The sequence below is a fragment of the Grus americana genome, chromosome 5, assembly GCF_028858705.1.
Source record: "Grus americana isolate bGruAme1 chromosome 5, bGruAme1.mat, whole genome shotgun sequence".
In the NCBI taxonomy this organism is placed as follows: Eukaryota; Metazoa; Chordata; class Aves; order Gruiformes; family Gruidae; genus Grus; species Grus americana.
The window spans coordinates 25,979,917-26,006,326 of NC_072856.1; the positions used below are offsets into that span (position 1 = coordinate 25,979,917).

Sequence of the window (26,410 nt, forward strand, 5' to 3'; positions counted from 1 at the left end):
TTAGACATGAAATTACTATAGACTGGTACAGGGTTTTTGTCATATAAGTTGTTTATTCATCTGTTCTTCCTGTCTTCATAAATAAATTTGTTAGGTGTTTTACCAGCTCATTTGTTTAGGTAAAACAAGTACATACTAAGGGTATCAATAAAATGCTATATCTTAAAAATTTTTCACAATGAGAACAACCAGCCATTGTAATAATCTCCCCAGGGAAGTGGTGGATTCCCCAACATTGCACACCTAAGATTCAGCTAGACAGGGTGCTAGGCCATCTTTAGACCATGCTTTTGTCTAGACAGAGCTTTTGCCAAGAAAGATTTGACCAGATGATCCTTGAGGTGCCTTCCAACCTGGTATTCTATGATTAATCAGATTTTAGTATTAATATCACACTGACCTATTGGAGTAAGCACCTTACACTGTAAAAAAAAAAATTCCTGTTTAAAAGTAAAGACGCACCCCTTTCTCTTCCCTGATTATTTTTTTTTTCCTGGATATAGATAGTAGACAAAAGGGCTGCATAACTTCTGGAATGAAAGAGTGGATGGGAGGAGTGAGTGTGCACTCTGGTTCCTGCTGAAATGAAGAGCGGAGTAACATTTTTGGGAACCATATTAGCGTGAAGGAGCTTTGAAAGACAGTGACCAGAATGGAGATGAGATTCTTACTACCATAGGCAGATCCGTGTGAATGACAAGCCTGGGCTGCACATCAGCTTTATTGAGAGAGTAAGGAATTGTAACTACTCAACTACTTCTTTACTAGGAAAAAAACCCCATAGCTCACAACATACAGGAACACAAATAGCTATGGAACTGCAACAAATTCTGAATGAAAAAAATATTTGAAAGAGTTCTAAATCAGAGTTAGCTATGCCACACCACCTCTTCTTCTAGCCAACTTACAGTAATAAGTGGTGTGATAGGAACTGAATCAAACATGTGCAATACTGAAACACTGAATTGCAAAAAAACCCCAAAACCCCAAAACCAAAACCAACCTGATTTCAAGTTTTATTTCAAAGAAATGGTGGTGGTGGTGGTGGTTTCCACAGTACATACAACAAGTAGATCCAAAGTCTGTAAAAATCTTGAAGTCTAGTCTCAGATTTTTATTTAGTGAATCCACAGGTACAGTACTCACTAAAGAGTTTAGCAGTGTGTTGAGCTTCAAATCCTTTGGGAAACTAAAAATATAAAACAGGCCAAAAGACAGTGCCAAAAGTGACTTAATTATTTTTGTAAGGTTAAACAATTAACCTTACAATTCAAAACTGAAACTAATGAAAGGGAAATGGTACAAGATTAGTGGACTTTTAACTATTGTCTTTCCCTCCAGCTGTGGGACATCAAAGATGTATAAGCCTTCATTTTCTGTGGCTTTATTGAAAATGCTCTCTTATCCTTCTGAGTGATGTGGAAGGGATGGGATGTTACAGCTATCTTTGGGCATGGCCTCAGAGCATTTCGCTGGTCTTTCATGACATTGCAAAAGCTTCCTTTGCCCATTATTAATTGTTTTTTGTACTTTTTTGAGACAATTTGCCTGGAAAACAGAAGGTCTTGGTTGTCTTCAGAGTGATTTGTGTGATGACGATGACGAGTTAATGTAGTGGTGATGTCATATACATAACCCAACTCCAAGTGTAACTGAATTAAATTTTTTAAATGAGTAAGACACAGTGTATCAGCCTATCAGAACCAAACCTACCCTCAAATCACTGATTAGAAGAAAATAGTTAGGATTGAATGCTAAATTTAGATTCAACTGCAGTTTACAGGAGTGTTTGTTTAAAGAAGAGCCAACACAAGGAATCTTGGCTCTGAGGAACACCAGGAAAAAGCCTCCTATTTATATATTATGGCCCTGTAGTAACCAGCTCCAGAGATGAGCTGCTGGAAGTGACGTGTCTGATTTATTGCCCACTGCAGCTTTGAGAGCATTTGCAAGCTGAAGTATCTGTTATGGTTAGGATGATCATAACTGGGGTTTATTTTCATTTAGAGGGAGAAAGAAAATAAATATTTTTTTGTGGCTTCTGCATGTGGATGACTTCTGTGGTTACTTTTCATTCTTAAGTAATGCCAGCCTGGGCTGCTCAGTGTCACTTGTGCTTTCTCTACAAAGAGAGCTTTAAATACTATTAACTCTAGTACTATCTTTCATCTTAAGTTCCAAAAATGCTTCCTAACCTGTACACAGTGGAATTGCAAGTGGCCTTTTGAGTAGGGACATAAGCAAAACATTGATGGCTTTCACTGAAAAACATTGCCTTCCAGACTCGAAAGACTAGGACCTTTAACCTGTGTAAAACATTGCATCATCTTTAGGTTAGGGTGCAGAAAACATGTATTCTGTTTTATCTGTCTCTTGAAGCAGATGTAAGGTTTTGAAATTTTAGAGAAAGTCTCTTTTCTTCTCTTGTGGTCCAAAAATATAAACCCTGCTATAGTTTTAAGTAAAAAATAAAAAAATATGTAGGTCTCTATCACTACAAGATGCCTTATCCAAGAACCACCTTGGTTTGGCTTTGTGAAGTTTTTGGGTCAATAGCCTAGCTTGTGGGGGTCAAGGGAAGTGTTAATTCCATTCCTTGGTGAGAATGAATTGAAAGCAGCCCTGAGGAGAAGGACTTGGGGGTATTGATTGATGAGAAGCTCAACATGAGCCGACAGTGTGCGCTTGCAGCCCAGAAAGCCAACCATGTCCTGGGCTGCATCAAAAGAAGCATGACCAGCAGGTCGAGGGAGGTGATCCTGCCCCTCTACTCTGCTCTTGTGAGACCCCACCTGGAGTACTGCGTCCAGCTCTGGGGGCCCCAGTACAGGAGAGACATGGAGCTGTTGGAGAGAGTCCAGAGGAGGGCCACGAAGCTGATCAGAGGGCTGGAGCACCTCTCCTTTGAGGACAGGCTGAGAGAGTTGGGGTTGTTCAGCCTGGAGAAAAGGCGGCTCCGGGGAGATCTAATTGCAGCCTTCCAGTACCTGAAGGGGACCTACAGGAAAGATGGTGAGGGACTGTTTATCAGGGAGTGTAGTGACAGGACAAGGGGTAATGGGTTTAAGTTGAAGGAGGGTCGATTTAGATTAGATGTTAGAAAGAAATTCTTTACTGTTAGAGTGGTGAGGCCCTGGAACAGGTTGCCCAGAGAGGTTGTGGAGGCCCCATCCCTGGAAGTGTTTAAGGCCAGGCTGGATGGGGCTTTGGGCAATGTGGTCTAGTGGAGGATGTCCCTGCCCATGGCAGGGGGGTTGGAACTAGATGATCTTTGAGGTCCCTTCCAACCCAAACCATTCTGTGATTCTGTGATTCTAACCGGGCAGACTAGGAACATCAGCGTGAATCTTCTGTATCCCAGGTTAATGCCCCATCAACCACACCTCTGGTTAGTTAACTTTCTGTCTTGTTTTGATTAAAAGTTCCATCCTGATTTCACAGAAATATCACAAAATGCCTGTTTTCAAGTCTTAAAATGGGACAAAACAAGAATTCTCTGTCCCCAAACCGAAAGAAATTCTCAGCTGACAGATTCAGGCTTCATCTGGAAGATGCAACAAACTCTTAGGAAGCCCATGGTATTCCATCACGCAGAATGACAAGAAATAGGTGAATAGTCCCCCCAAACTCAACACCACTAACAGTGCTATCCAGATAGTTATTTTTTCAGAAGGTCAAATTTTGTGTAGTATCAGAAACTAATGAGCTGTTCATCTATCAGCATCCCTAGGCAAGCATAAGACTTCACTGCACAAAATTGCACTTAAAATCATAGAATCATTTAGTTTGCCAAAGATCTTTAAGATCATCAAGTCTAGCCATTAACACTGCCAAGTCCACCACTAAACCATGTTGCTGAGCCCCATGTGTACACATCTTTTAAATACCTCCAAGGATGGAGGTATTTACACCCAGTTTGTACTGGAAGGCAGTTGCTTTTTAGCTAAATATAAAAGAAAAGCTGTAAAGGTGAGTTGAGCAGCAGAACTACAAAAAGACACAGAGATTTCAAGAAGTTATGAAATGCATGTCAGAACTCATGTTTTCAGCTTCCAGCTAAGCTGTCTTACAAAGAATTTGCGGTTTAAACCTTTTTCTATCATTTTTGTTTGTGATGAGGAAAAAGAAAAAAAATCTAGTGAAAGCAAATTCTTTCAGATAAGATCAACCCCTTTATGCCATCTCTGTTGCCAATACAGGCTTGTGTTTTGCACAGCCCTGGATAAAATTAACTGGATATCCAGCATAACCAGAGAACATCCTTGCTAGGTTGACTAATAATGAAGAAAAGATGAACTATCCCCTTATAAACTGTCTGTTCATTGTACTTGGCTGATCTCCCTCCTGCTCTCTTTTAATATCCTTGTCAGCCTGCTGGCCAGATGCTGAAGCAGCACCAGCCATCCAGTTAAAATATAGAGTAGCCAGAAGTTTCAATCAACTCAGATTTCCTCGAACACTTACTGGACATTCATTCCAATTCCTATAAAAATGTCTAGGCAACTCATTGCTTCGTGTTTCACCTCATTTTGTAGCTCCTACTTCACAACACTCTGATTTTAAAATGCAGTTTTACAAGTGTTACTTTTACTGACTGTGTTTTCTTTTACATTGCGCATTTTTAAATGCCAAGAGTATGAGCAGGGTGGAGAGTGGAGGAGTGTTATAACAGGTTATCAGAGTTCTGGTCATTCTTGATTCTGCTGCTGTTAAATATATTTCCACTGCTTCAGGTGACTGTGAAAAATAGTAAATTATGAATATTCCAAATATATTCAAAAAGCAACCTTTTATTTGGGAAGAAATGCTCCATGTTTGGTCAGATTGACTATAGCTAAACTCTTTGCTGGTCTTATACCTCTGGGAAAGAATATTCTATTTTCCTCTTCTCAGAATAGCGGAGTGGATACAGAAAAGTACCTGCGATAAACCAAATCCAACCAAGAAAAGTGGAGGGGTTTCCCCTCTAGACACTTTTGTCTTTTATCAAGTTGTAGGGTCCTAGGATTTGGTAGCGAGGAGGGTGCTTCAATGCAAGACGTAGATGTATCTTCAGGAGAGTCTGGGTGAAACGTGGAACCAGAAGAGGAGGGATGTGGTGTGGGGGACTGAGTGCCACAAAAAAAACCAATGTGTGGGTGCCCCAAGCAGGGCCCATCGTGGGAGCTGTGTGTGATCCTCCCCTTCGATAAAATGGCCTGAGAAGGGAATGACAAAGGGGTTAGTGCATTAGAAGGATAGCTGGCTCTGTCTCCTTTGCAGACAGCCAGCGTGCCTCAGATCCGTGCCTTCTGTGCTTCCTATCCCTTGTTTTCCTGAACAGTAACCTCCCCACGCTCCCTCCATAAACTTATAAGGAAAAAGGGGGAGGGAGGGCAGAATGGTTTATTGAAAATCTTATTCTGAGTGGAGCTGCATTAATAAGCCCGTGTGCCTGATAAAAAAAACCCACCCTCAACATGATGAAAAATAAATCCCACTGAGTCGTCAGCATCCTGCCTGAGTCACTAATTCCCCAAGGCAGAAAACAAAGCAAGTAAAAAAAGGTTGTTTTCTCATAGCAAAGCCAAAACACGTCCAGTTCTGATTTAAGATGTGTCTTCAGAGACATCTCTTCTTTAATGTTACATGAGGCCAGTATAGGTGAGTTGACAAGTATACAGATTGATTTTTTTTTCCTCATCCTTTAGCGAAAGCACCTATTAATTTCAGTGGGACTCATGCCCGCATGTGTTTTGTGACTGGAGCTGCCCCAAACTGTACGAGGACCAGTGACTGCTAGCACGAGGGCGCAGGGAGGGTTTAGATGTGTGAGTCAGATTTTCCGCAAGCGCAGCTCCTCATCTGGCTCCAACAGCCAGCACCAGCAGGATTTTGTCCTGCTTCTTCCTCCCTGTCTGGCTGCCTGCACGGGCTGTCCCCATCACTCCTCTTCTGGTGCTTTTGCCCCTTCCTGAAGTCCCTGGTAAAGGCTTCAGCATCATAAGTTTTCTACAAATAATATCTGCAACTCATGAGGGAGACGGCAGACTACTCCTCTGATTCCCAGAGGCTTTATAAATACTTTCCCAACTAAAGGCAGTTTATAAATCTACTCTGCTCCAAAATTACACAAGTTTGATGGAAATTCTCCACTTACGATGGGATAAAACAGCAGAGAGCGAGACTTTGTGGTAGCAAATGACCCCTGGCTGGAAGCAGTCTGTTGATGCTTCTAAATGAACTAGTGCTGCAGAGCTCAGGGCTCGAGCCAGAAGCACAATAGAAGGTGCATTATTATTACTGTTCTGATTATGGCAGATAATTTTGCTGTTCTCATTTACAAATTTAATGGTTTGTTAATAATGTCTGATGTGGGAATATAGTATAGCCTATCAACTAAAGGTGGCATAATGGCATAATAAGGGTAATTGAGGTTGTTGCTATAATCTTGTTTGCTCTTTGGTTTGTTAATTGAAAATGTCTTATCTTAATATAAGATAGAAACAATGTTATTCCTCTGTGAAGCCTGGGCATCTTGAAGGAAAAAGGGATGTGTCAGTCTGCACAGTTTATACGTTGTTGCAGTATCTATACAGCAGTGAGCATACAGAAGTGAACCAGTCTAACACGTGTCAGGTATTGTGCGTCCGAGTTTATGTTTTGTATAAATAACAGCATGTGCTGTTACTTAGGGCTGCGTGTGTCTCTTGTTGCAAGACTCTGTGTGTAAGACTGTCTGGGATACGTGCGGTTGATTAGAGAGCCGTTACGGGAGGAAATGGAAATGAGAAACAGGCTGCTGAGTATTTAATCCTGGAGAAGAAACTTGGCATTTCATCTTCTATCAACGTTTGCCTGTAACTACTATTAACATTAATTATGGAGATACTTACGTGAACACCCTGTTAGCCCTAATTAGAGTTAATGGAAGATACGTGTGGATGTTAACAGGACAAGAGACAAACAAGCTTCCATTTCTAAGGTTAAATATTCAGTAGCTCCCTCTTAGACATCTCCAACATCCTATAATCATGCAGTCAGACTTATGCAAAAGCAGAACAGTTTCTCCTGCCTTTTTTTTCCTTTTTCTCCCCTCCCCTCCCCAATTATAGCCACCTTACTCTATTTTTGCTTAAATTAAAGAGAAAACAACAATGTGGCTGTGGCCTCAGTTACCTTTACTAATGTAATTATGCCACCTCTCCTCTATTCATAATGCATCTCAGAATCAGACTTTATTAGCAAACCATTTGCTGTCCCTTTTACTGTCCTTTTAATGAAAGCTAGAGGAGTCACTTAAGAGAAGCTGGAAGGACTTGGCTTTGTTCTGAACAGAGACCTTGTGATAAAGAGCTCAGGGCCTGAGCTCTTGAGTAGGTCATGTAATATCGAAGGTCTGGAAAGTTGCTGTCACTGTGCTGTTGTTTGAAGCTGTAAAGACAAAAAAGACCTTCCTCTTGCGTGCACTCATTAGCTATCTTCGGTATTTTGAAAACCAGCATTGCTGAAGAATTGAGGCTGCAAAATTTACAGGTTGTCTCGTTATCCTGCTGATGTGTATGATAGCACGTCCCTGCCACTAACCTCTGCCCAGCAGGTCCCTGTCCTTGTGGAAAGTGTCTTTTCAGGACTGACTTGGAAACTTGTAACCCTCCATGAGAGCCCTCAGCTTGCCTTAGGTGGTGTCATGCACTCCTCAGGGCAGGTGTGCTTCCTTGTGGTCCATTTCCTTTGCCACGGACATACATGATGATCTCAGATGGTGTATTAGGCAAAAAGTGCATTTTTTTCTCCAGATGATCTGTTACATAGTTGTGGGGCTGCCTGTTCATCTGATCATCTCTTATTACTACGCAAGTACAGCGCAGGGTCCCTTTGAATACCACCTAGTTGCAACCTTATTACTTACAACCTGTAGCTCCTGGGTGCTTGTTGGCTGGAGCCACAGGAGCGGCGTTACCCCAGCTTTCCAACTGCAGTGGCCTTCTTTTTCCTGAAGCAATTCCAAGCCTAAGAACATCCGTGCTTGGCTCAGGTCTCGCATGTGCCTGTTTGCAGAAACTGCCCGATATCCCATTGCTGGCTGAGGTGCCTGACATTCACACGAGTGGAGCAGCAGGCTGGCCAGGGGACTCTGGGGATGGGACATGGTACTCGACCTCTAGGGCTGCGTGGGAAGTCAGTCTCTGCTCACATTTACCTGGAAGACGAGCTGGGGAAGGTTGGTAGATTTTGATTTAGCCATTTGTTAGTTTATTCTCTTGATGTTTCTATCTGTTTTTCCAGTTGTGTCATTGGAAAGTGCTGGGTTTTAAATTTTATTTTATTTTTACAAGTGCCTGCTTTATTTTGTGGTGGTCAGAGAATCTGTTCAGCTTTGTAATTAATACTACTTTCTTGATTTAATATGTAAAGTAATGCTTTCACAGGTCAGATCTACATGGACATTTTTTTCCTTTTTTTTTTTGTTTGGTTTGTTTGTTTGTTTTTCATGGGCGTGTATTTTTAATGGCTATGTAAAGCTTAAAGTGCCTGTATTTAAACTGGTGGGACAAAAAGTCTTTTGATGGTATTTTGCTCTGGGATTTGTAGTAAGCTGTACTGGTTGAGAGCTCTTGCTGGGCATTGTTTAAAGTGGACAGATGCTAAGAAACCTTGTTCTATGCTATGCAGCGTTGTTAATTTAGCTCTTGCCTGCATAGTTAAAGTGGCAAAATTGTCTGCTGCAATATGGCTTACTCCAGTTTATGGGAAAGAGCAAATTTTTCTAGTGTGTCTACATTTAGATTTGTTAACAAAAAGGATAGATACATCATCTTTAAAAAGGAAAAAGCCCGTGCATTTTAAAGTCGCTATTAAATTGCTTGCTAAGCCTTCATGTACAGTAGGAAAGAAACTGATGCTGTAAAAGGAACAGAGTTATGACATATCATTTTATTTCAGCTAGAAAAATGTGGCCTCGCTTGGAGCAGAAGCCGCGTCTCTCATGAGGCCGTGGTCTGGTTGTGTGGTTGGGAAAATGAAAGGCAGTGAGCGAAGATATTGTCAAACTCACCGAGGTTAAGCACCCTTTGCCCCAGGCAAATTCCCTTGTTTTTATAAGCCACTACAGCTAGGCTGTAAAATGGAGGTCTCCAGGGAAAGCTGAGGTAATAACCACAGGTGGTGACTTAAAGCTGCCTTCATGAACTAAATCCTGCGTTTTCTGTCCTTAAAATAAACAGAGGATGTGTGAAGTAAATTCCTCCCTATCTTGTCTATGACTCTTATAAATTTATCATACTTCTTGAAACAGAAATTCAAAGTCTTCAGCCAAACATCAACACCTTCATTAAAATAGTTTGTTTTTTAGTTTAATTGGTGGTAGCATATCTACCAGTGTAGTCATTTTGTCCTGTTAAATGGCTGAATGAGATCTGAAATTAAAAAAAAATCCTGCCTTAAAATGTTGTTGGTTTTTTTTTTTAATCTCTAGACCAAACAATAGTCCAGTTGAAGGGACTAATTTCAGAATCACTGAGCCAACAGTAAAGATTTAAATACCGAGAAAGTCATTATTCTGGGTGTTTGGTATAGGCTTAGCAGTATTACATTGATTTACAGAAATTAATCCCCCCCAGTCAGTACTGACAGATTCTGTAGTTATCTGGTCACCTCTGACTTGCCTTCTTCACCAGAAGGATATCCTGGCTATCACTGCAAAATGCTTTGGAGTCACCTAATTCATTTGTAATCTTCCCAGGATAGCAGGGAAAGCAGCAGATAAGTATTAGCGGAGAAACCTGAGCGGTTTCGCCCTGGGATAATGGAGGGATAATGTATTATATGAGAAGATGTCATCTCACCAAAAAATGAATTTCAGGAGCTGGTATTTCATACAGGATATGTAAAGTCCTTAAATGGGGGCTTGCTTGGCGTTTGCTTTTATTCTTTCATTCACTCTTTTTGACTCACAGATTTGTTTGGATGCTTCTGAGCAAAATCAGATTTGCTAAATGACAAGGCATATGCAAAAATCAGATGACAAAAAGATTAATATGATGTATGATATATGGTGCAGATAACAGTGTCGAGACAGTGCATTCCAGAAGAGAGGGGAAGCTAGGAAATAAAAGATAAAATACAGCCTCTCAATCAAAATTCGAAGCAGTGGAATTGATGAGGAAGAGAAATACCAGCAAGCTTGGGGGTGGTGGTGGTTCGGTCAGTCAGGGCAGGGTGAGCCCATGCTCGTTTCACCAGCTGCAAAACTCTGGGGAAAGCCAGCACGTCTCAGTGCGCTCACCCTTCTGGGGCTCAAAAGGCTGAAAGAGGGAAACTTGGCTCTGTTGATGAGGTGTGCTGAGCTCCAATGAGCAGCAGCATTTAAATAGCAAAACTGGTGAAGGACAGAGTCAAAGCTATTCTGCAGGGTTTTACAGGGTGAGCCAGCATCACCACCTGCTTTCTGCTTGGCCCATAGGGAGTGTGCAGGCTCAGAAAAGGAGTGCAGCCTATTGAAATGACAGATCCCTAAGCACATCTCCTGCCTTTCATATTTCTCTGTGCATCTCCGGTACCTCGTCTTCCATCTCATCAGTCAAGCTGCACTCGCCTCCAGGGCACCTGGGTGCACAGCTTGAAAGGATGGAGGTTAAACATGGGCCCTGAGCAGGAGGAGGCTGGTGCCAATAAACAGAAACAGAAATATTGGAAGGCCAATTTACATGAGTGCACCCTGTGTCCAGATTAATATGCTTCATCGAAAAGACGTAGGAACAAACCTGTTTTCCAAGGGCTGCAAATAGGTGGTCCCCTATTTGGGGAAGTTTTGCACTGCAGCTTTTCTGCTTTGAGTATCAGATAATTGGAAGTGCCTGTCTCAAACTCCTGATCAAGTCTGTGCTGACTGGAAAACTTTTGTTCTTGAGCGACTTCTGAGGGAGCAGCTGCAAACCCTGCATTTTCTAAAAGTGCCCCTATATCCCCACCACCCCCACCCCCACCCCCCGACTTTATTAGCAGCTGGGGCAACCAGGATACTGATCCTTGATCCCAAATGCCCTGAAGACTCTCATGGCTGTGCAGACCTCCTGGAAGAGCTAGTTCGCACCATTGTCTATGGAGAACAGCAGGCAGGGTGGTGTGTGGGCTGCTGTGCTGAAGGTGAAGTTTCAAAATATGTGTGGTTGGCAATAGCTCTCAGCTCCTAACAAGAGTGCCCTTTCCCTCCAACACACAAACGCCTGTAGTGCAACCTCTGCACTGTCCAGGAGCCCTGGGGCACTGGTAACGCTGGTCAATGAGGAACCTCAGCTGTGTGGTGGATGGTGTCTGCTTTCAAGATGAAATTGTTTGCTGTGTCTCTCTTCTGATCAATAGATTATTGATTTGGGATTTTCCTAGTGAGGAGGTGACACTGTGAACCTGCAGAGGAAAACTTGCAGGGGGGGAGGGCTGTGTGAGGGCTGCAGGAGAGCATTTTTGGAGACATCAGCTCTAGATGGATACTTACACAGTTTTGAGCACATCATTGTGGGTAAGTGGCAAAAGTGGAGTATAAGCCACCTGATCTTTTTTTGTCCAGTTGCCATGAGCTCAGAACTGTGTGGTTCATATGAAGGACCCCACCTGGGGTTTTGTACCTGAACATTTTAAAGTGATACTGGCAGTCACTCAAAATACTTGTTTTCATTAAAAACAACAATATTTTGAATACTGCCTTTCTATGTACTGCCTTTCTCAACTGCTTTCGGTGCAGGCAGCCTGGCACTCTCATAGGATACTCCTCCCCATGCTGACAGCAGTGATGGGACAAGAGGCTGTTAAATGCTGTGTCACTTGAGACAACTTTTCTTGTCCTTGATGTAGAGCTCAGAGCAACTCTGCAGCCTAACTGGGAGAACGCCCCAGAAAGGCTGTCTCTCCGTGCTGGGAATAGCTTGAACATCCTGTTGTTCCCTATGTTTTCTCAGCCTAAACCTGGGCTGCTTTGGCTGTTTTCCCTGCAAACCTGGTTTTGATACTTTTAAAATACATGCTTTTTTAGTGGAAAGGCAGCATTGCTTTCAAATTTCATGCTGATTGAGAAAAGAGACATAGCAAAGGTGGGAGTATAGTGAACTTTAGCCACTGAAAACTGGTGTGATTTTGGCATCAGAATTCAGCCCAGTCCTGATTGATGTGGAGGTTAGCCTGTGGGGTCCTGCACCTCGCAGGAGATCTGTTTTCATCACTATGTTCTGTTGTCCTCCCTAAAAAGGTTGCCTAGACTTTGTAAAAATAGGAATTGCCAGATTGGGTCAGACTGCATTCTTGCTTCTTTTGGGTGCGAAGAGCAAGGCTCTCAGCAGCCCAGCTACAAGTTGGCTTTTGTACTGTTTTAAGGCCATGTGAGCTGCTCATGCCTTCATCATTCACTGATAGATTTGGAATTATTCCAACCCTCCTGATTTGAATTAGAGGAGTTTTTATGTCTTCAGTTTCTAACTCCTGACTTCCAGCAAGTGAAATATCAGTGAAGACTGAGTAAAAGAAAATTTATCAGCATTCAGGTATTTCCATGGTTAAATTTGCTGTTTAAGTTTTGGAAGAGTCCTTATGATACCCTGTCAGTGCATGCCAATTCTTATGTATATGTATGATTGATGGTGCTTCAGGTTTTGCCCCAGGCTATTCCCAGTCTGCTTGCAAGTGATGCTGGTAGTGAAGTTTCCACTGCTGTCCTTATGTGTTATTTAGATTACAACAGAGCTAAAAACGTGCTGGCCCTGAACAACTTCACAACAAGAGATACAGTCCTTTCCCCCTAAATCTCACAAACCTTAAAACAAAGCCTGCCTGGGGAGGCTCTTTGGCACTGTATTAAATATCCTTCCTGAGAAATGGTTTCTCACAATTATAGCCTTTCTAACAGGCACCGTGGGTAGTATCAACACAAAGCTATCTGTATTACATGGTTTGACCTGCTTTAACCCCAGCCAGTCTCCTGGAGATGTAGAAAATATCTGTTCCATACAAAGGTCTTGCCTTTCAGGCGAAGTAGAAGCGGTTTGTTTAGAGTGCTAGCTGTCTAAGAGGAGACATTATGCTTTTTGTGGGTGAAAGTCACCCCACTGAGGCTATCTGAAAGCCTGTGCATCCATGTCATCAGCATGTAAGCTGCTGTCTGTGTGTGCAAAAATGAATTGCTCCCCAAGTTGCTCCACTTAAGACCGCTGCAGATGCACTGTGCTTAGGGAATAAGGATATTTTGGGAAAGCAGGTATATTGTTCATTATGTTCTCTTCATTAAGGGCAAAAAAGGTATGCTCTTTTAGCTAACATGAAATATTTGACCCAGATTCAAACCAAAGACCAAACCCCAATTGTGCTAGGTTTTTACATCCTTAAAAATTCTTCTTTTTTTTTCTTTCTCCCCTGAAAAAGTTTTAAGTCTGTCAGCAACGTAAGTGGCATTTGGATCAGCCTCTGAGCAGTTCAGTGGTAAGGAGATTTCCATAAGGTTATTCATTTCCCCTCCCCGCATGTGGAAGGATGAGGTTGTTGTGGGAGAAGTGCTATAGGTGGTGATGGAAGTGAGCTCCCCCATATTCTCACCTCAGCAAAGTAAAGCTGTCGCCTCCTCAAGACTCTCCAACATGCATACCCCCAGTTGCCCTGCAGCGTGAAGCGGATGCCTCCAACGCCAAGAGCCCTGAGAACGCACAGGGCAGGCCATGTCTCTTCATAAACATGGTCAAGGCATCAATGGAGGAAGTTTAATTAGGCACCTTTTACTTCTTAATTCCTGAAAGCACTGAAGTGTGCCTGCCTGGTGTCGACCAAAGGCTGGCTCCCTGTGAGTGATGCTGGGAGTGGTGGATGTGTTGCTATGGTGCTGGGAGGTGTCTCCAAACCCCACCGCTCCGGCAGCTGAGCCGGCTCCCAGCAGCACATCCTAATTGCGGCTGTGCAGCAACAAAACAAATACTCAGAGATTTCCATAAAGGCCATAATCAAAGGAGCATCCCTTGCTTTTTAATATGTGCTGAATGGGTTCATTTGTAAGCTTATTACGACTTCAGAGAGAGAAGCTATCAGGGTGATCATTAGCTGCCTGTGCGAATAGCAAGGAAAACCGTGGCACGTTCCAGAATAACCCCCTTTTTAATGTCTGCACTTTCAGATACATTAACAATAACCAGCCGTGCTGTCTTTCATGTTTCCCTTGCCATGAGTAAGGACAAAAGAGAAAGAAGGGGGACAGTGAAGTGTATGCTTTCGAAATAAGTTCAGATGAAGAGAAAAATGAGGTGTTAAGAGAGCAGCAAATTCACTTGCATGACATTGTGTGTCTTGATGCAGTATCTGTTATCCATTGGGAAAGCAAAAGCAGCTGGGAGCCAGCCTGCAAGTCTTGGCTCATATCTCACTTAGTCCCTCTACTCCTGTCATCTACGTATGAATTGTGCTGAGGGTCTTTTGTCTGCCTGGAACCTGATCGTTGCTGGAGCGCTTAGATTATACATCTTCTGAAGGAAGAGAGAACATTTAGAAACACATATGCCAAGATTATGGGATTTATTAAGTCTCGTTTATTTTCCTCCAGAACATCTGAAGCTCTATTGTGGGCTGTGGCCGTGGTTCTCTCTCCGCTCCTTCTTACGCTTTCTTAATCAGAAATCAGAAATACCTGTCGCAAAAGATGTTGAATAGTTGGGTGTTCATACCTTAATAGGGACAGGTGTGGTTGAGATCAGTCATATTTACCTTTCAAACCACATTAGCTGAAGTTTTGTGTCTTAGAATGAGTTAAAGATGCTGATTACAGTGAAACTCAGTTTAGGTTTGCTCACGGAACATATGTGAGATGTGTATCAGTTTGGCTATAAGCAGGGTAACTTAGACTTCATGTCTGCCTCTCTTCCCTAGGTCGTTTCTCATGACCTTTGCTGCATTCAAGTTTTCCTGGACATATCATACCTATAGCTTGTGAAATGTATTTATTTCCTATATAAATAAATCACTCTGAATTGCAAGCTCTGTGGGATAAAGAATTTCCTATTGTGTTTAGAATCAATGGCACTTTGGGATGCATTATTATTCTTCTTCTTAAAAACATTTAAAAAATGACCAGAATCAGATAAATAATGCTGCTTCTCAGGTTTCCAGCAATATTATTTTCTGGTTTATTTAGTATTACTGAGATCCCTCATTTAAGATCTGCTTTTCTTACAGGATGTTTTTCCTAACCTTTGCTTCTCTAGACTGACTAAACCTGACTGGCTGTTCTGATTTTGCATCTGTGTAGGCAGTTATCTTGAACAAAAAGAGTTTTTCCAATTTTTTTTTTTTTGTAAATTAGTTAATGCATTCAAAGTTCTGTTTGGGATTTCTTTCTTAAAAGCAATTAAGATTGTTAGTCCTCCAATTTAATGGTGTTAAAGGGTGGGTTTCTTTTTACCCACCCTATGAAAAAGCACAGAAAACAACAAGTTAACCTACTGATCTAGAGTTCCGTTCTGTATTAAAACGGATGATAATAGCAGGGGTTTCAAATTCCCTTGCCCATGGGCCCTTACCTATGCCTCTGCCCAGCCGGTCTGGGGCTGCTTTCCTCTGCTAAGGAGAGATCATCATCATCTTTTTGATCGGACAAGGCCCTGTGGCTCATAGTAATCCGTTCTGATTGCTTCCTTACTTTAAAATCAATCATTTTCCTCCTCTGCATTGTTTTCTTGAAGCCTGCAAAGTATCAGGAAACTTCTTAAAATATTGGAAATCATGGTCTGAGAAGGATAGGGTTGCCACAGCAACTGCCCAGTGTTTCTGAGATGTATTCCTGCATCTTTCAAAACAATCATGAATGCCACAAACTGCTGCGGCGTTTGCTGCAAACAAAGCAAGGCTATAGTAAAAGAGAATAGAAAAGAGCATCGAGGAGTCGGTTGTTGTAAAGGTGAGATGTGTCAGGCTCAGGGAAAAAGCGGCAGGGCCCTTAGCGTCTGGAATGCCGTGCAAGCGTATGGAGTGTTTCAGCACTTGACAGTATCCGATGTGACAGTGGATAATGTCACTTGGCTTGTGATGCAACTCCATGATCCACTCAGGAGGGTGACATTTATTCCATCCTAAAGGGAAATATTTTCAGACGTAGGAGGCCTAAGTTAGCTGCCTCCCTTTTTGTATGCTAAATAGACTTCTTTCTGGGACAGAAGATGCCTGTGAAAGAGTGTAACTTGTCAGCCAGAAGCGATCAACTTTTTAATGGGTTTGGGACTGGTCTCAGTACAGACTGGTGAACTGTGGGTCAGGAGGGCTACCACATCCATTCCCCTTTTAGCCTTGGTTTTCTTATCTGGTAAGCAGAATTAATATTGTTATATTATCAGTGCATAAAATCTTTGGATCATCTATTCAGAAAGACAATCAGTACCATATGGTTCTATTGCACTGTGGTTGATAGAAGGGAAAATTCACCTGTGAGCTGAGGACTCTTTTTTTTTTTTTTTTTTTTTTTTTTTAAGGAATAGAACTTCAGAGTTGCAGGCTATCAGTTGTGTTGGTTCTGTATGCAGTATCTTCTTTTCTGAGACGGCTGATGTCTGTGTGTGAAAAGCTGTATGAAAGAGCCAGACATGATTACCTATTGAACTTTGCTTGGGAAGGAGCCAAAGTGAGCAGTTTGTGTTTCGAACAGAGCTGTATGCACATTTGCACTAGTTGAAATGGAGTGTTTTGTGCCTGATGCTATACTGACATTTCAGACACGTACCCTAGCACTTTTCCAAACTTTACAGCAATTGGGAGAATCGGTTCTGCTCTGGGACTTCTGAATTTCCATTTTGAATGTCTGTAAATGTGGGAGATTCTGCCTCCCTATGATCTCATGTATTCTGTGTGCACATTGTGCAAAGTTGCAAATATAAAACATAGATGGTAAGTGTTGTATTATTGGTTTTGTTGCAAAGCTGGCGTAATTTATATGAAGCTTTAAGAGGTTCAGTCCAGCCCTGTTTTTCCTCCTGTGTGTGACTGATGTGCTCTTTATGCACAGCCTTTTGGTGGCAGAAATGTGTCTTCATTAACAGTGGGCAGAGAAGAGTCAGGAAGGGATGTGGCCCAGTTGTCCTGAACGCTCTGCTTGGGAAGGAAACTTAGGGTAGTTTTAGCAGCATCTCAGATTCATTTACACACCATCCCAAGCCTCATATGATTTTAGAGTTATAAAAGCCAATCAGGTTATTGGTTTAAGGTATAAGATGCCCCTAAGGGCTTTGCTCACTCAACTGTACTGAGGAATTAAATGCTCTCAGGCAGCGCAACAACCTCATTCACTCCAATGTTGCAAGGCACGCAGTCATCGCTGGTAAATGGGCCCATATTACAGTGACATTAGCATTTTAATGCAACTAAAGAGGAGGTAGATTGACTGTAATTTAGTATCTAGTTGCATGGCCTTGTGCAGGTCCCCTCATGGCCGCTCCACAGGGGCTGATTATAGTTACACAGTGCACTTTGGAATCTAATTGGATTTACATGCAGTAATGTAGTTGTGTCACAGCAATGACTCTGCTATGCAAGCACTATGAAATTCCAGTGCAATTAGTTATTTATGTAGGAGCAATAGTTACAGGATATGCATGGGGCTGACAGCTTGGGCCAAATTCCAGTTCAGGAGCAGCAAATGTTTTACTTTTTTTGAAGCCATTGCAAAGGAATATTAATCTGATCCTGCTTCCACAGAGATGTTTCTCCTCACCCTTCACCATAAAAGCACTGACCTGTTGCAGAGATCCAGCAGGACATGACTTCAGTCTTCAGCTTCTCCTTTGGCTGGCATGTGTTTAGGTTTCTCTAGATCCTGCAAATGTGATGAGCAAAGGGGACTGGCAGTAGCTAGGGACACTTGTGAAGCAGGACACCTGTAAGCCATACATCTGGCGGCCTTCCTGCACTAGTTAACATGCAGCAGACTGGATTTCTCCCAGAGACAAGCCTTGCTTCTCCATCTTGCACCCTCCATTCATTTCTTGTTTCACTTGCTACCTGTTGACAATATCAGCCTCTTTTTGCCCCCTTCCTCTTATCTCTGGCTCTCCAACTGTCTGTCTTGCTGCGTGAGACCAGCAGGAGTCATGAGTTTAGCTGCTTTTCCTTCATCAAAGCCTGCTCCTCACAAAGAGCGGCTCTAAAAGCAGCGAATGTGAAGAGAAGCCAGCGCTCAGCAAGGACACTCGATGCCGTGGCTGTGAGATGCGCGAGGAGGCAGGACAACATGCCAAACGCAGCTGCTCAGCCAGCTGGGGCAGCACGGCTTGCACGCGTGCAGCCCCAAGGAAGGAGGCTTGGCCTCGGCCGTCACTCCAGCTTCCACTGTGTTTCCCCAGTGACTGTAATTAAAGGCATCGGCTTGCTTGAGTTGCAATTAGGCATGGTGGTTTTGCACTTTCTGCAATTCTCCCTAATGACAAAATCGTAGCTATTAACCAAGGAGAGTCTGTTTGGCAGGGACTTCCTCCCCTTTAGGGCCATAGAGTAAGATGGAGTATTGCTGTTGTTTGGCACCACACACACTCTTTCATCCCTTCTGACACAGCACCTGCTGGTACCTACTGAAGCATTTAAGTTCTTCCTCTCCGTGGTGCTGTAATTTCTTTAAAATATTGTGACTTAAGAGGAATAAAAAAATAAAATTCCTCTCCCACGCAGACCTTTGAGGGCTTGTAGGGATGTAATTATATGCAAACTCAGTAGGAGCAGGAATCCTATCATTCTGGTTATTTTCCTAATGATAGGTTTATATAGCAGAGTGTCATCTCTGCTTTAAAGTTAGAGCAATCTTCTCCCGGCAGCAGCTATCCCAGGATAGTGGCATCACAGGATAGGACAACTGAAGAAACTATGTCTCAACTGCACATGCAAAACAGAGGATGAAGTGTCCCCACACACAAAAGAAAAAGATTAAAAGGTAAGGGTGGACACTGGGCCATGACTGTCAAAAAGGGACTCTCTACTGTGGGGCAGTGACGCTGTCTCTTGTCATAGCTGTAGACTCTCCAAGCCCCTCTCCAGAGGTCCTTGCGCCTGCTGCAACCATCTCCCAGCCAGTCACGTAGCTTCCATGCTGGTGGTAAAGCTGTACTGATCTGGGGCAGCCTTCATACACAGCATTGTAAAGCGGGGCAATTCAGCTGCTGCTTGGCAGATGCCTTCAGTACTTTGCAGCAGGGATTGGGTCGATTTGCTATAGATGTTTGTACCTTCCAGATTTCCAAAGGGAAGCCATCCCTCCTCATCATTCAGAGATGCAGGTCCACAGTGACAGAGGAGGGGCATTAAATGTGAGGAATTCATGCAAAACAAAAAGTCTATGAATATTCATTATGTGGTTTATATTGTAATAGTCTCAGCCACCTTGAAACTCTTTGTTCACTTCCTGCCAACAAGAAACGATAGACTTTTACTCACAGAGGTCTTAATGGGAGGCAATTTTCAAAGGGCATTCACAAATGTTTGTGGGGAAACAGATGTTAAATGCACCCTCTCCAGAAATCGTGATGAAATGCTGGCAGTGAGAGAGCAGGAATAGACCCAGGTGACTTATCTGATCCCTCACAGGGAAGCAATGGCTTCAGCAAAGCTATGAGTATTCCAAAATGATTTGTGAAGGATGAGTGACTGAGTTACAGTGTCAAGCAACCCTGTGTGAATATTGGACCCTTGTGGCATGGGGCACTGTTTGAATAAAGGCTGCCGCTTCCCCACGGGCCCTGCAGTGTGCGGTTGGGGCTGTGTCGGACGGGTGGAAAAAACAACCTGGGAGAGGGTGCCCTGAGAAAGCAACAGTCAAACAAGCATGCATTGCACATCAGTCTGTAGTCTCACCTCACCTTTGCCTAGACAAAGTGCAGGCAGAAACTAAAATTTACTGAGAAAATTGTAACTGTTAGCTCAAGGGCAGTGGTAGTCTGCACCCGGGTCCCTCTGCCTGCACCTGTTTATCTAATGCCTTTGAGTGGGCAGTGCGGTGGCTTCACCGTTCCTCTCTGTTTCTGCTTCCCAGGCAGTGATAATGAGGCAGAGGGAGAGGAAGTAATTTGCTCAACTTGGCATGAGAGCTGGCTGGAAGAACGAGGGATAGCGCCCAGTGTCTCAGGCTGTTGCTCCTAATGACTGGGCTGGGCTTCCCAAAGATGCATTCCATCTCCCTTCCTCTGCCTTTTCCATTTTCCTGGTAAATGGGCTGTAAAGTCACAGCAGATTAAAGTTTGTCTAAACCTCCTATAAAATATTGAAGGTGCAGCTGGTATTAATCTAGTCCTGTTGTGGTATGAGGTGCATGTGTAATGGGACTATAGATTTACATGTGGTCTGTGGGCATTTAAAACACCCCGAAGGTTGTTAAAGAGATTCTGAGGAACTGGATCCCTCACTGGGTATTGAAAGCTCTTCATTAGTACTAACGTACACTAAATTAAGGTGGCAATTAGACTGAACATATTCATCAGGATGGTGTGTTTTAATAAATTGTGTATTTAACATGATTGCATTTTATTGACTTCTGCAGTAATTGCATATTTTTCTCTTACAGGACAAGCTTGGCTAGAAAGAGATACATGGGACATACAGACAGTTAAAGACTAGAATAGGCGCTTCAAGTCCCAAGATTTGTGAAGGTGAGTCTTGTTTACAGCTCTTTCTTTCTGCATGTTGGATGCTTTCTCTCTATCTCTGTCAAGGCTGGTGAGGGGTAGCTATGGTGTGCAGGAGGGGGTGAGAAATATACAGCTCATGCCATCATACATGAAGTACACCTGCAAGGTGTACTTCAAGTCGTCCCTCTTCTGTCTCCTAATTAAACTGCCCCTATCTCTGCCCTATCTAGAGGAGCAGACTGTATGGAAATAATACTCTGAGAGGGTTTTCTGGAAGGTACCACCTGTTAGATATGTTCTTTTAGCAGACCCCACCACTTCGGTTTAAAGGAGTTGCATGCTGCTTGCAGATAGTGAACACAGAAATTCTCTTGGGAAAGGCGTACTCCATGAAGGAAGGCAACCATGCTGAGCCAAGTCTCCATACCTGCAAGCCAAAGGATGGGCTGCCGTGTTGCTGGGGAGAGGACGCAATGGAGCGATGCCAGGTTGTGGTGGTCCTTCACCACTGGTGCAGCTTAGAGCATCAGGGACATTTCTAGTGACATCTCAGCTGGGACAGCTTCTAGAAATTGATGCACTGACTTAGAAGAGAACCTGTTCCACATTTTCTAATTCTCTTAAAGGCTGTCTGGTAGTGGTTCTGGAGAGCTTCAAGTATGTCTTCTGCTTTTACTTGGTTGCATTGTGCATGAATATGAAAGTAGGTGTGAGTTAGCACCATTTGCTTCTCAAGCTGTTGGCTAATATTTTGTAGGAGGTACTGCAGAACTGGTTCTTAGGTTTTAAAGGAAGCAGCGAATCAGCTCAGTGGACAAGGTCCTCATGCATGTTGACGGCAAAGAGATATTTATATGAAAAGAAAATATACATGGACAATATGACAGAAGTGACTGAAAAAGTGGTTTGCATGAGGGTTGGACAAGATGACCTCTGGGCGTCTCTTCCAATCTTGGTTATTCTGTGATTTCTATCAAGTATGGGTCGACTGTGATGTGCCATCAGGCAAGTGCACAATGCCTGAATTTTATGCAGTGAAATACAAATAGTCAGCAGAGGTATGTTAGGTGTAGGCATTACATGGTTGGAATGGTAGGCAAGGAAAATGGCTCACACACTTGTTTGCAGTAGAGGGTAGGAGTGGTCTGGTATGGTACACGCAAGGACTGAGACTGGTGAAGATAAGGTGCTTCTGAGAGTTCTGATAGACTGGCACATCTGAGGGATGGTCTTGTTCCTTTCACCACAAGGTAACTTGGACATACCTTGGACAGCTGTTTTGAAAAATCTTTTCACAAGGAGGGTGGTCAAACATTGGAAGAGACTGGGAGAATCTCAGTCCTTGGAGATATTCAAAACTTAACTAATGTGGCCCTGAGCAACCTGCTCTAACTTTGAAGTTGGGTCAAACTTTGGAACTGGCCCAGGTTGAATGCAGTGGGTGTTTGTACCTAACGACATCCAGAGGTACTGTCCAACCTAAGTTTTTCAGTGATTCCATCTCCAAGGCAAAAAGCAATCAAAGTGAAACCATGGGTTTCAATCCAGTGTGAAAGGGAGATGGGGGTAGAGGGAAATGTCAGTGGTAGCAAAGAAAAACTTGGAAGCAGTTTTTGAGGGTGTGGTTGAGCAGCTGCCTTTAGGTATGTGAAGTTCAAGGTAGCTGCAAGGCGTGCAAAAGCAAATGCCAGAAGGTAGGAAATAAATGGTGGCTGGAGAACAAAAAAATGCATTGCCTTGAAAAACTAGACTTACTTCTAACTGTTTACAGCAGCTGGGGTATGTTTTCTGGCTATGCTGCTGTGGATTTTTAGCCTCCCTGTCACTTTGCAAGATGAAATTCATATTAGGGGGGAGAAATGTACAATAATCTGCCTAAGAAAAAGCTGAACATTTATTGCTACATTTCAGACAAAACCAAATGCATCTCATATGTCTCACAGGTCTGAGATGGGACAAGCCAGGGAAAGCATCTGTCAGCCCCTGTCTTCTGCAGTTCTGACTGTTAATGTTTGCTTAGTGTTAAATGTCTCCTGCAGAGGAGAACTTAATCTGTCACAAATTTGGGGCCTGGAGGAGGGGAGAGAAGATGTTTTTAAAAGGTAGATTAAGACATATGCATTCAGTTTTTATTGCACTTGCATCAGCCTGTAGTAGGAGTTACTTACAAAATTTGCCTTTTGTGTGTGTGGCTTAAAAAGAAAAGTGGAAGAAAAAAGCAGCTCTGTGGGTCAGGATTGTCCTTTCATGTCAGTTATTTTCTCCATGCAGCCTGTCATCAGGCACTTCAGGTACCTTCAGCTAATTTGTAAGGCAGCAGTTGGCACAAATGGTTTCATAATTACATTATTTGTAAGTAATATTATTTGTATTTTGCTTGTTTGTAAATAGCATTAGTTATATACTCTTCAAAGTCTAGAGCACTACTACATATATGAACTAGATGGTAATATATTTCATATACACTGGAGTGCTTCAGCTCTGACATGAAACAGTTTTAAGTGCTGTGTAAGAGGTCAGATCATGCTTTTGGTTGATTTGCCCTGTTTTAATCAGTGTAATCACAGAATCCCAAATGGTGATCTTGCATGTCCTGTTTGGGAATCTGGGTACCCAGCAAAAACTGGAAAGGGTGTGTTATGCTGGTATGTGAGGGTGTCTCCAAGCTCAAAGTTTCAGCACTGAAACAGTTGCTCAGAGCTCCTGTTTCTCAGGTTAGGTCAGTGGGTTGGCATTTTTCGGAAGTTTGCATTGAGCTCTTAGGATGTGGAAGCTTTGACATGTTCTGTTCTTGGCTTTGCTGCCCCAGACCTTGCACTGTTGCTACTGACTTCCATTTGTACATCCTGAGTTGAAGGACTTTGGGATTTGTAAACTGTACATGTGTGTGTACAGGTGTGTTCATGGCTTGAAGCACAGCACAATTAGTAGGGTTGCACTTAGTTGTTGCTTTGCTGTGTGAAGCATGGTGGGTTTAGAAATTACAAGTCTGAGCCCAGCACCACCACTGGGGACAATTTCTTGCCCAGGGAAAGAAGGGAGTCCTCACCTGCCAAAGCTGAGTGTGCATGTGTTCGTGCTGCTCCCAGGTTACTGTGCCTCATGGCCCTGCCAGTGAAATTTTCAGGGCCTGATTGCTCAACAGATTTAGAGTCTACCTTCCCTGCTCACACCTAGAAAACATTTTAACGTACTGAGTGGATGCCCAAGCAGGAGCAATGCAAGGAATGGTTGTTTAGGTTTGTCTTTGAAAAGAAAAGGAGGCCTGTACTCGGGTCAGGAAATCAGAGTGGCTCCAAGCGAGCCTGCTTGTCTTGCAGAGGAGGCAGACCCAGACATGGAAAGTAAAGTAAGGCGGGAATGTGATTTATCAACACTACAAAGCAGCAAGACAGCATTAGACTCAGGAGCTGCTGCTTCTTGGACCACAGGCAATGTTTCTCATGTGGGTGCCTCTGCAGTGAGATGACGTGGCACTTCGCAACATGGTTTAGTAGGCATGGTGGCGTTGGGTAGATGGTTGGGCTTGATCTTAGAGGTCTTTCCCAACCTTAATGATTCTATGATTCTATGAGTGTAAATGATGTGAAGTGGCACAATTCGGCTAAACTGGTTTGCTATTTATGTCTTTTTTGCCTAAGGCTACTATGATACAGATCACGTGGGTGGGTGCTCGAGGCAGCAGGACTTAGAAGTTTCTCAGCTAACTTTCAGACTTTGGCTAATATACTGAGATTTAGCCATCCTTTGTTTCATTGGAGCATAACTTTTTTGTGTTGTTGTCATGGTTTAATGCCAGCCGGTAACTAAATACCACATGGCCACTCACTCACTCCCCCCTCCACGGTGGGATGGGGAAGAGAATGGAAAAGAAAAACAAAACCTTGTGGGTTGAGATAAAGACAGTGTAATAGGACAACAAAGGAAGATAATAACAACAACAACAAGAATAATGAATATATATTAAAGAAACAAACAAGTGATGCACAAATGCAATTGCTCACCACCTGCAGAGGAAAAAAACCCCCAAAATGATGCCGAGTCTGTTTCCGAGCAGCAATCGCACCTCCCAGCTAGCTTCCCCAGTTACGTACAGAGCATAACATTATATGGTCTGGAATATCTCTCTGCCCAGCTCAAGTCAGCTGTCCCGGCTGTGTCCCCCCCAACTCCTTGTGCACCCCCAGCCTACTCACTAGTGCGGTGGTCTGAGAAGCAGAAAAGGCCTTGGCTCTGTGTAAGCACTGCTCAGCAAGAACAAAAACATCTCTATTATTATCAACGCTGTTTTCAGCACAAATGCAAAGCATAGCCCCATACTAGCTACTATGAAGAAAATTAACTGTATCCCAGCCAAAACCAGCACAGTGGTGATGGGAACATCTGGCTGCCAATAATTGTGGGACTCTTCAAGTTCCAGTATTCTATCGATTTGCCTGTATTTTCATATCGTGCTCTACTATAGTGTCCAAGCTCATGGGTTAGTGGAGTTGAAGGTTCACCTTTCCCACGAAACTCAAGAATTCCCTCTCCAGCTCTTTACCCTTCTAGACTTCAAGATCTCCTTTCTCTGTGAGATTTGCAGACATGGGTTTAAACACTGTCAGGAAGCTGTGGGTATCTCCTCCAAGCCCATGTCAGAGCTCTGTGCCACACCATCTCCTGCAGTCGTGGTCTTGGCTTTGAGTCTCTCTGGGCAGAACAGCTGTTTATCAGAGGTATAAGAAAATAAACTGTTAAAGGAAAATATTACTTTTGTTCTCAGGTTCAGATTCAGGTTTGTGTTTCTCCAGAAGCGAGGTGGACTGTAAGACTGGCTTTGTGGATCTTCTCAGGATTCCTCTAGCAAAGGGAGTTCCCTTGGTGGTACCCAGCCAGCACTGGAATGCTGCTGTCATACCTCAGGCACGTGAAGGTGCAGAGGGAAAGCAGCTGCATGTCCACATGAGCTTCTGCGTCGCACCACGTGTGTCTCTGCCTGTTTTGCCACTAGGAAGGAACTGATCTGATTTTTAAACCAGGTTAAGGAAGTGCAGCAAACACACACTGTATGATAAAAATATGGCTTTTACCTCAGGCAGCCCCTTGCTGGGAGCACTGCTTGCTATGGGGTTTCTCAGCTCTTTGGCTAAAACAGAACAGTTCCCATGGTCACTGGGGGAAGCACCCCACAAAGCTCTATGGCACTCCCAAGTTTTGTGGATTAACAAAAACAATGAAGGAGTGAAAGAAAGAGTTTTCTTTCTGGGCTGGTGAAAACCTTGGATAATGTCTGGTTTTTCTTTTCAATCAATTGAATGTACTTTGCTAACATAGCATATCATTGGATGCAGGTCTATTTAGGGAATGGCATTCTCAGTGGAGAAAGAGATGGGTTAAGAAGCATGTGGGCTTCAGGAAGGCTTCCCTAGGGAGCTAAGCAGACTTGTGCCTTTGTGTTTGCATATGTATGCATCCATTTGTGCACGGTGCCATGACTGTATTATCTTATGTTTCAGTGGAAGTTTTACTATTTTATGTATTTATTTGTCTGTCCCTCTAGGGTACTTGGTGATATAATTGCATATTGGGAGACACAGTCACTTCATTAAACAGCAAGCAGAAACTTTCCTCCAACGTAGCCTCACCTGGTCAGGATTTATAGCTGCTCTTCCAATAGAAGTATTGTTCTAAACAGTTTGTTTTCTAATTCAGACATGAAGTTTCAAAACTGGTTAAGATTATGTAGCATTTTTTTCCTGGCCTTAAAAGCTTACCAATGTTGATCCATGGGCTCTGCCTGCAAAAGACCTGTGCAGAGTGGGATGCAG

General features: G+C 43.1%; 1 protein-coding gene across 2 annotated transcripts in view; it reads left to right on the top strand.

Annotated features, from left to right (window-relative positions):
- TSPAN18 (tetraspanin 18) overlaps positions 1–26,410 on the top strand; it is a 126,632-nt gene that overhangs the window by 78,812 nt on the left and 21,410 nt on the right. For both annotated transcript variants that reach the window (XM_054826635.1, XM_054826636.1), the window contains exon 3: positions 20,537–20,621. The gene's annotated coding sequence lies outside the window, so the exon portion shown is untranslated. The remainder of the gene's footprint in view (positions 1–20,536; positions 20,622–26,410) is intronic.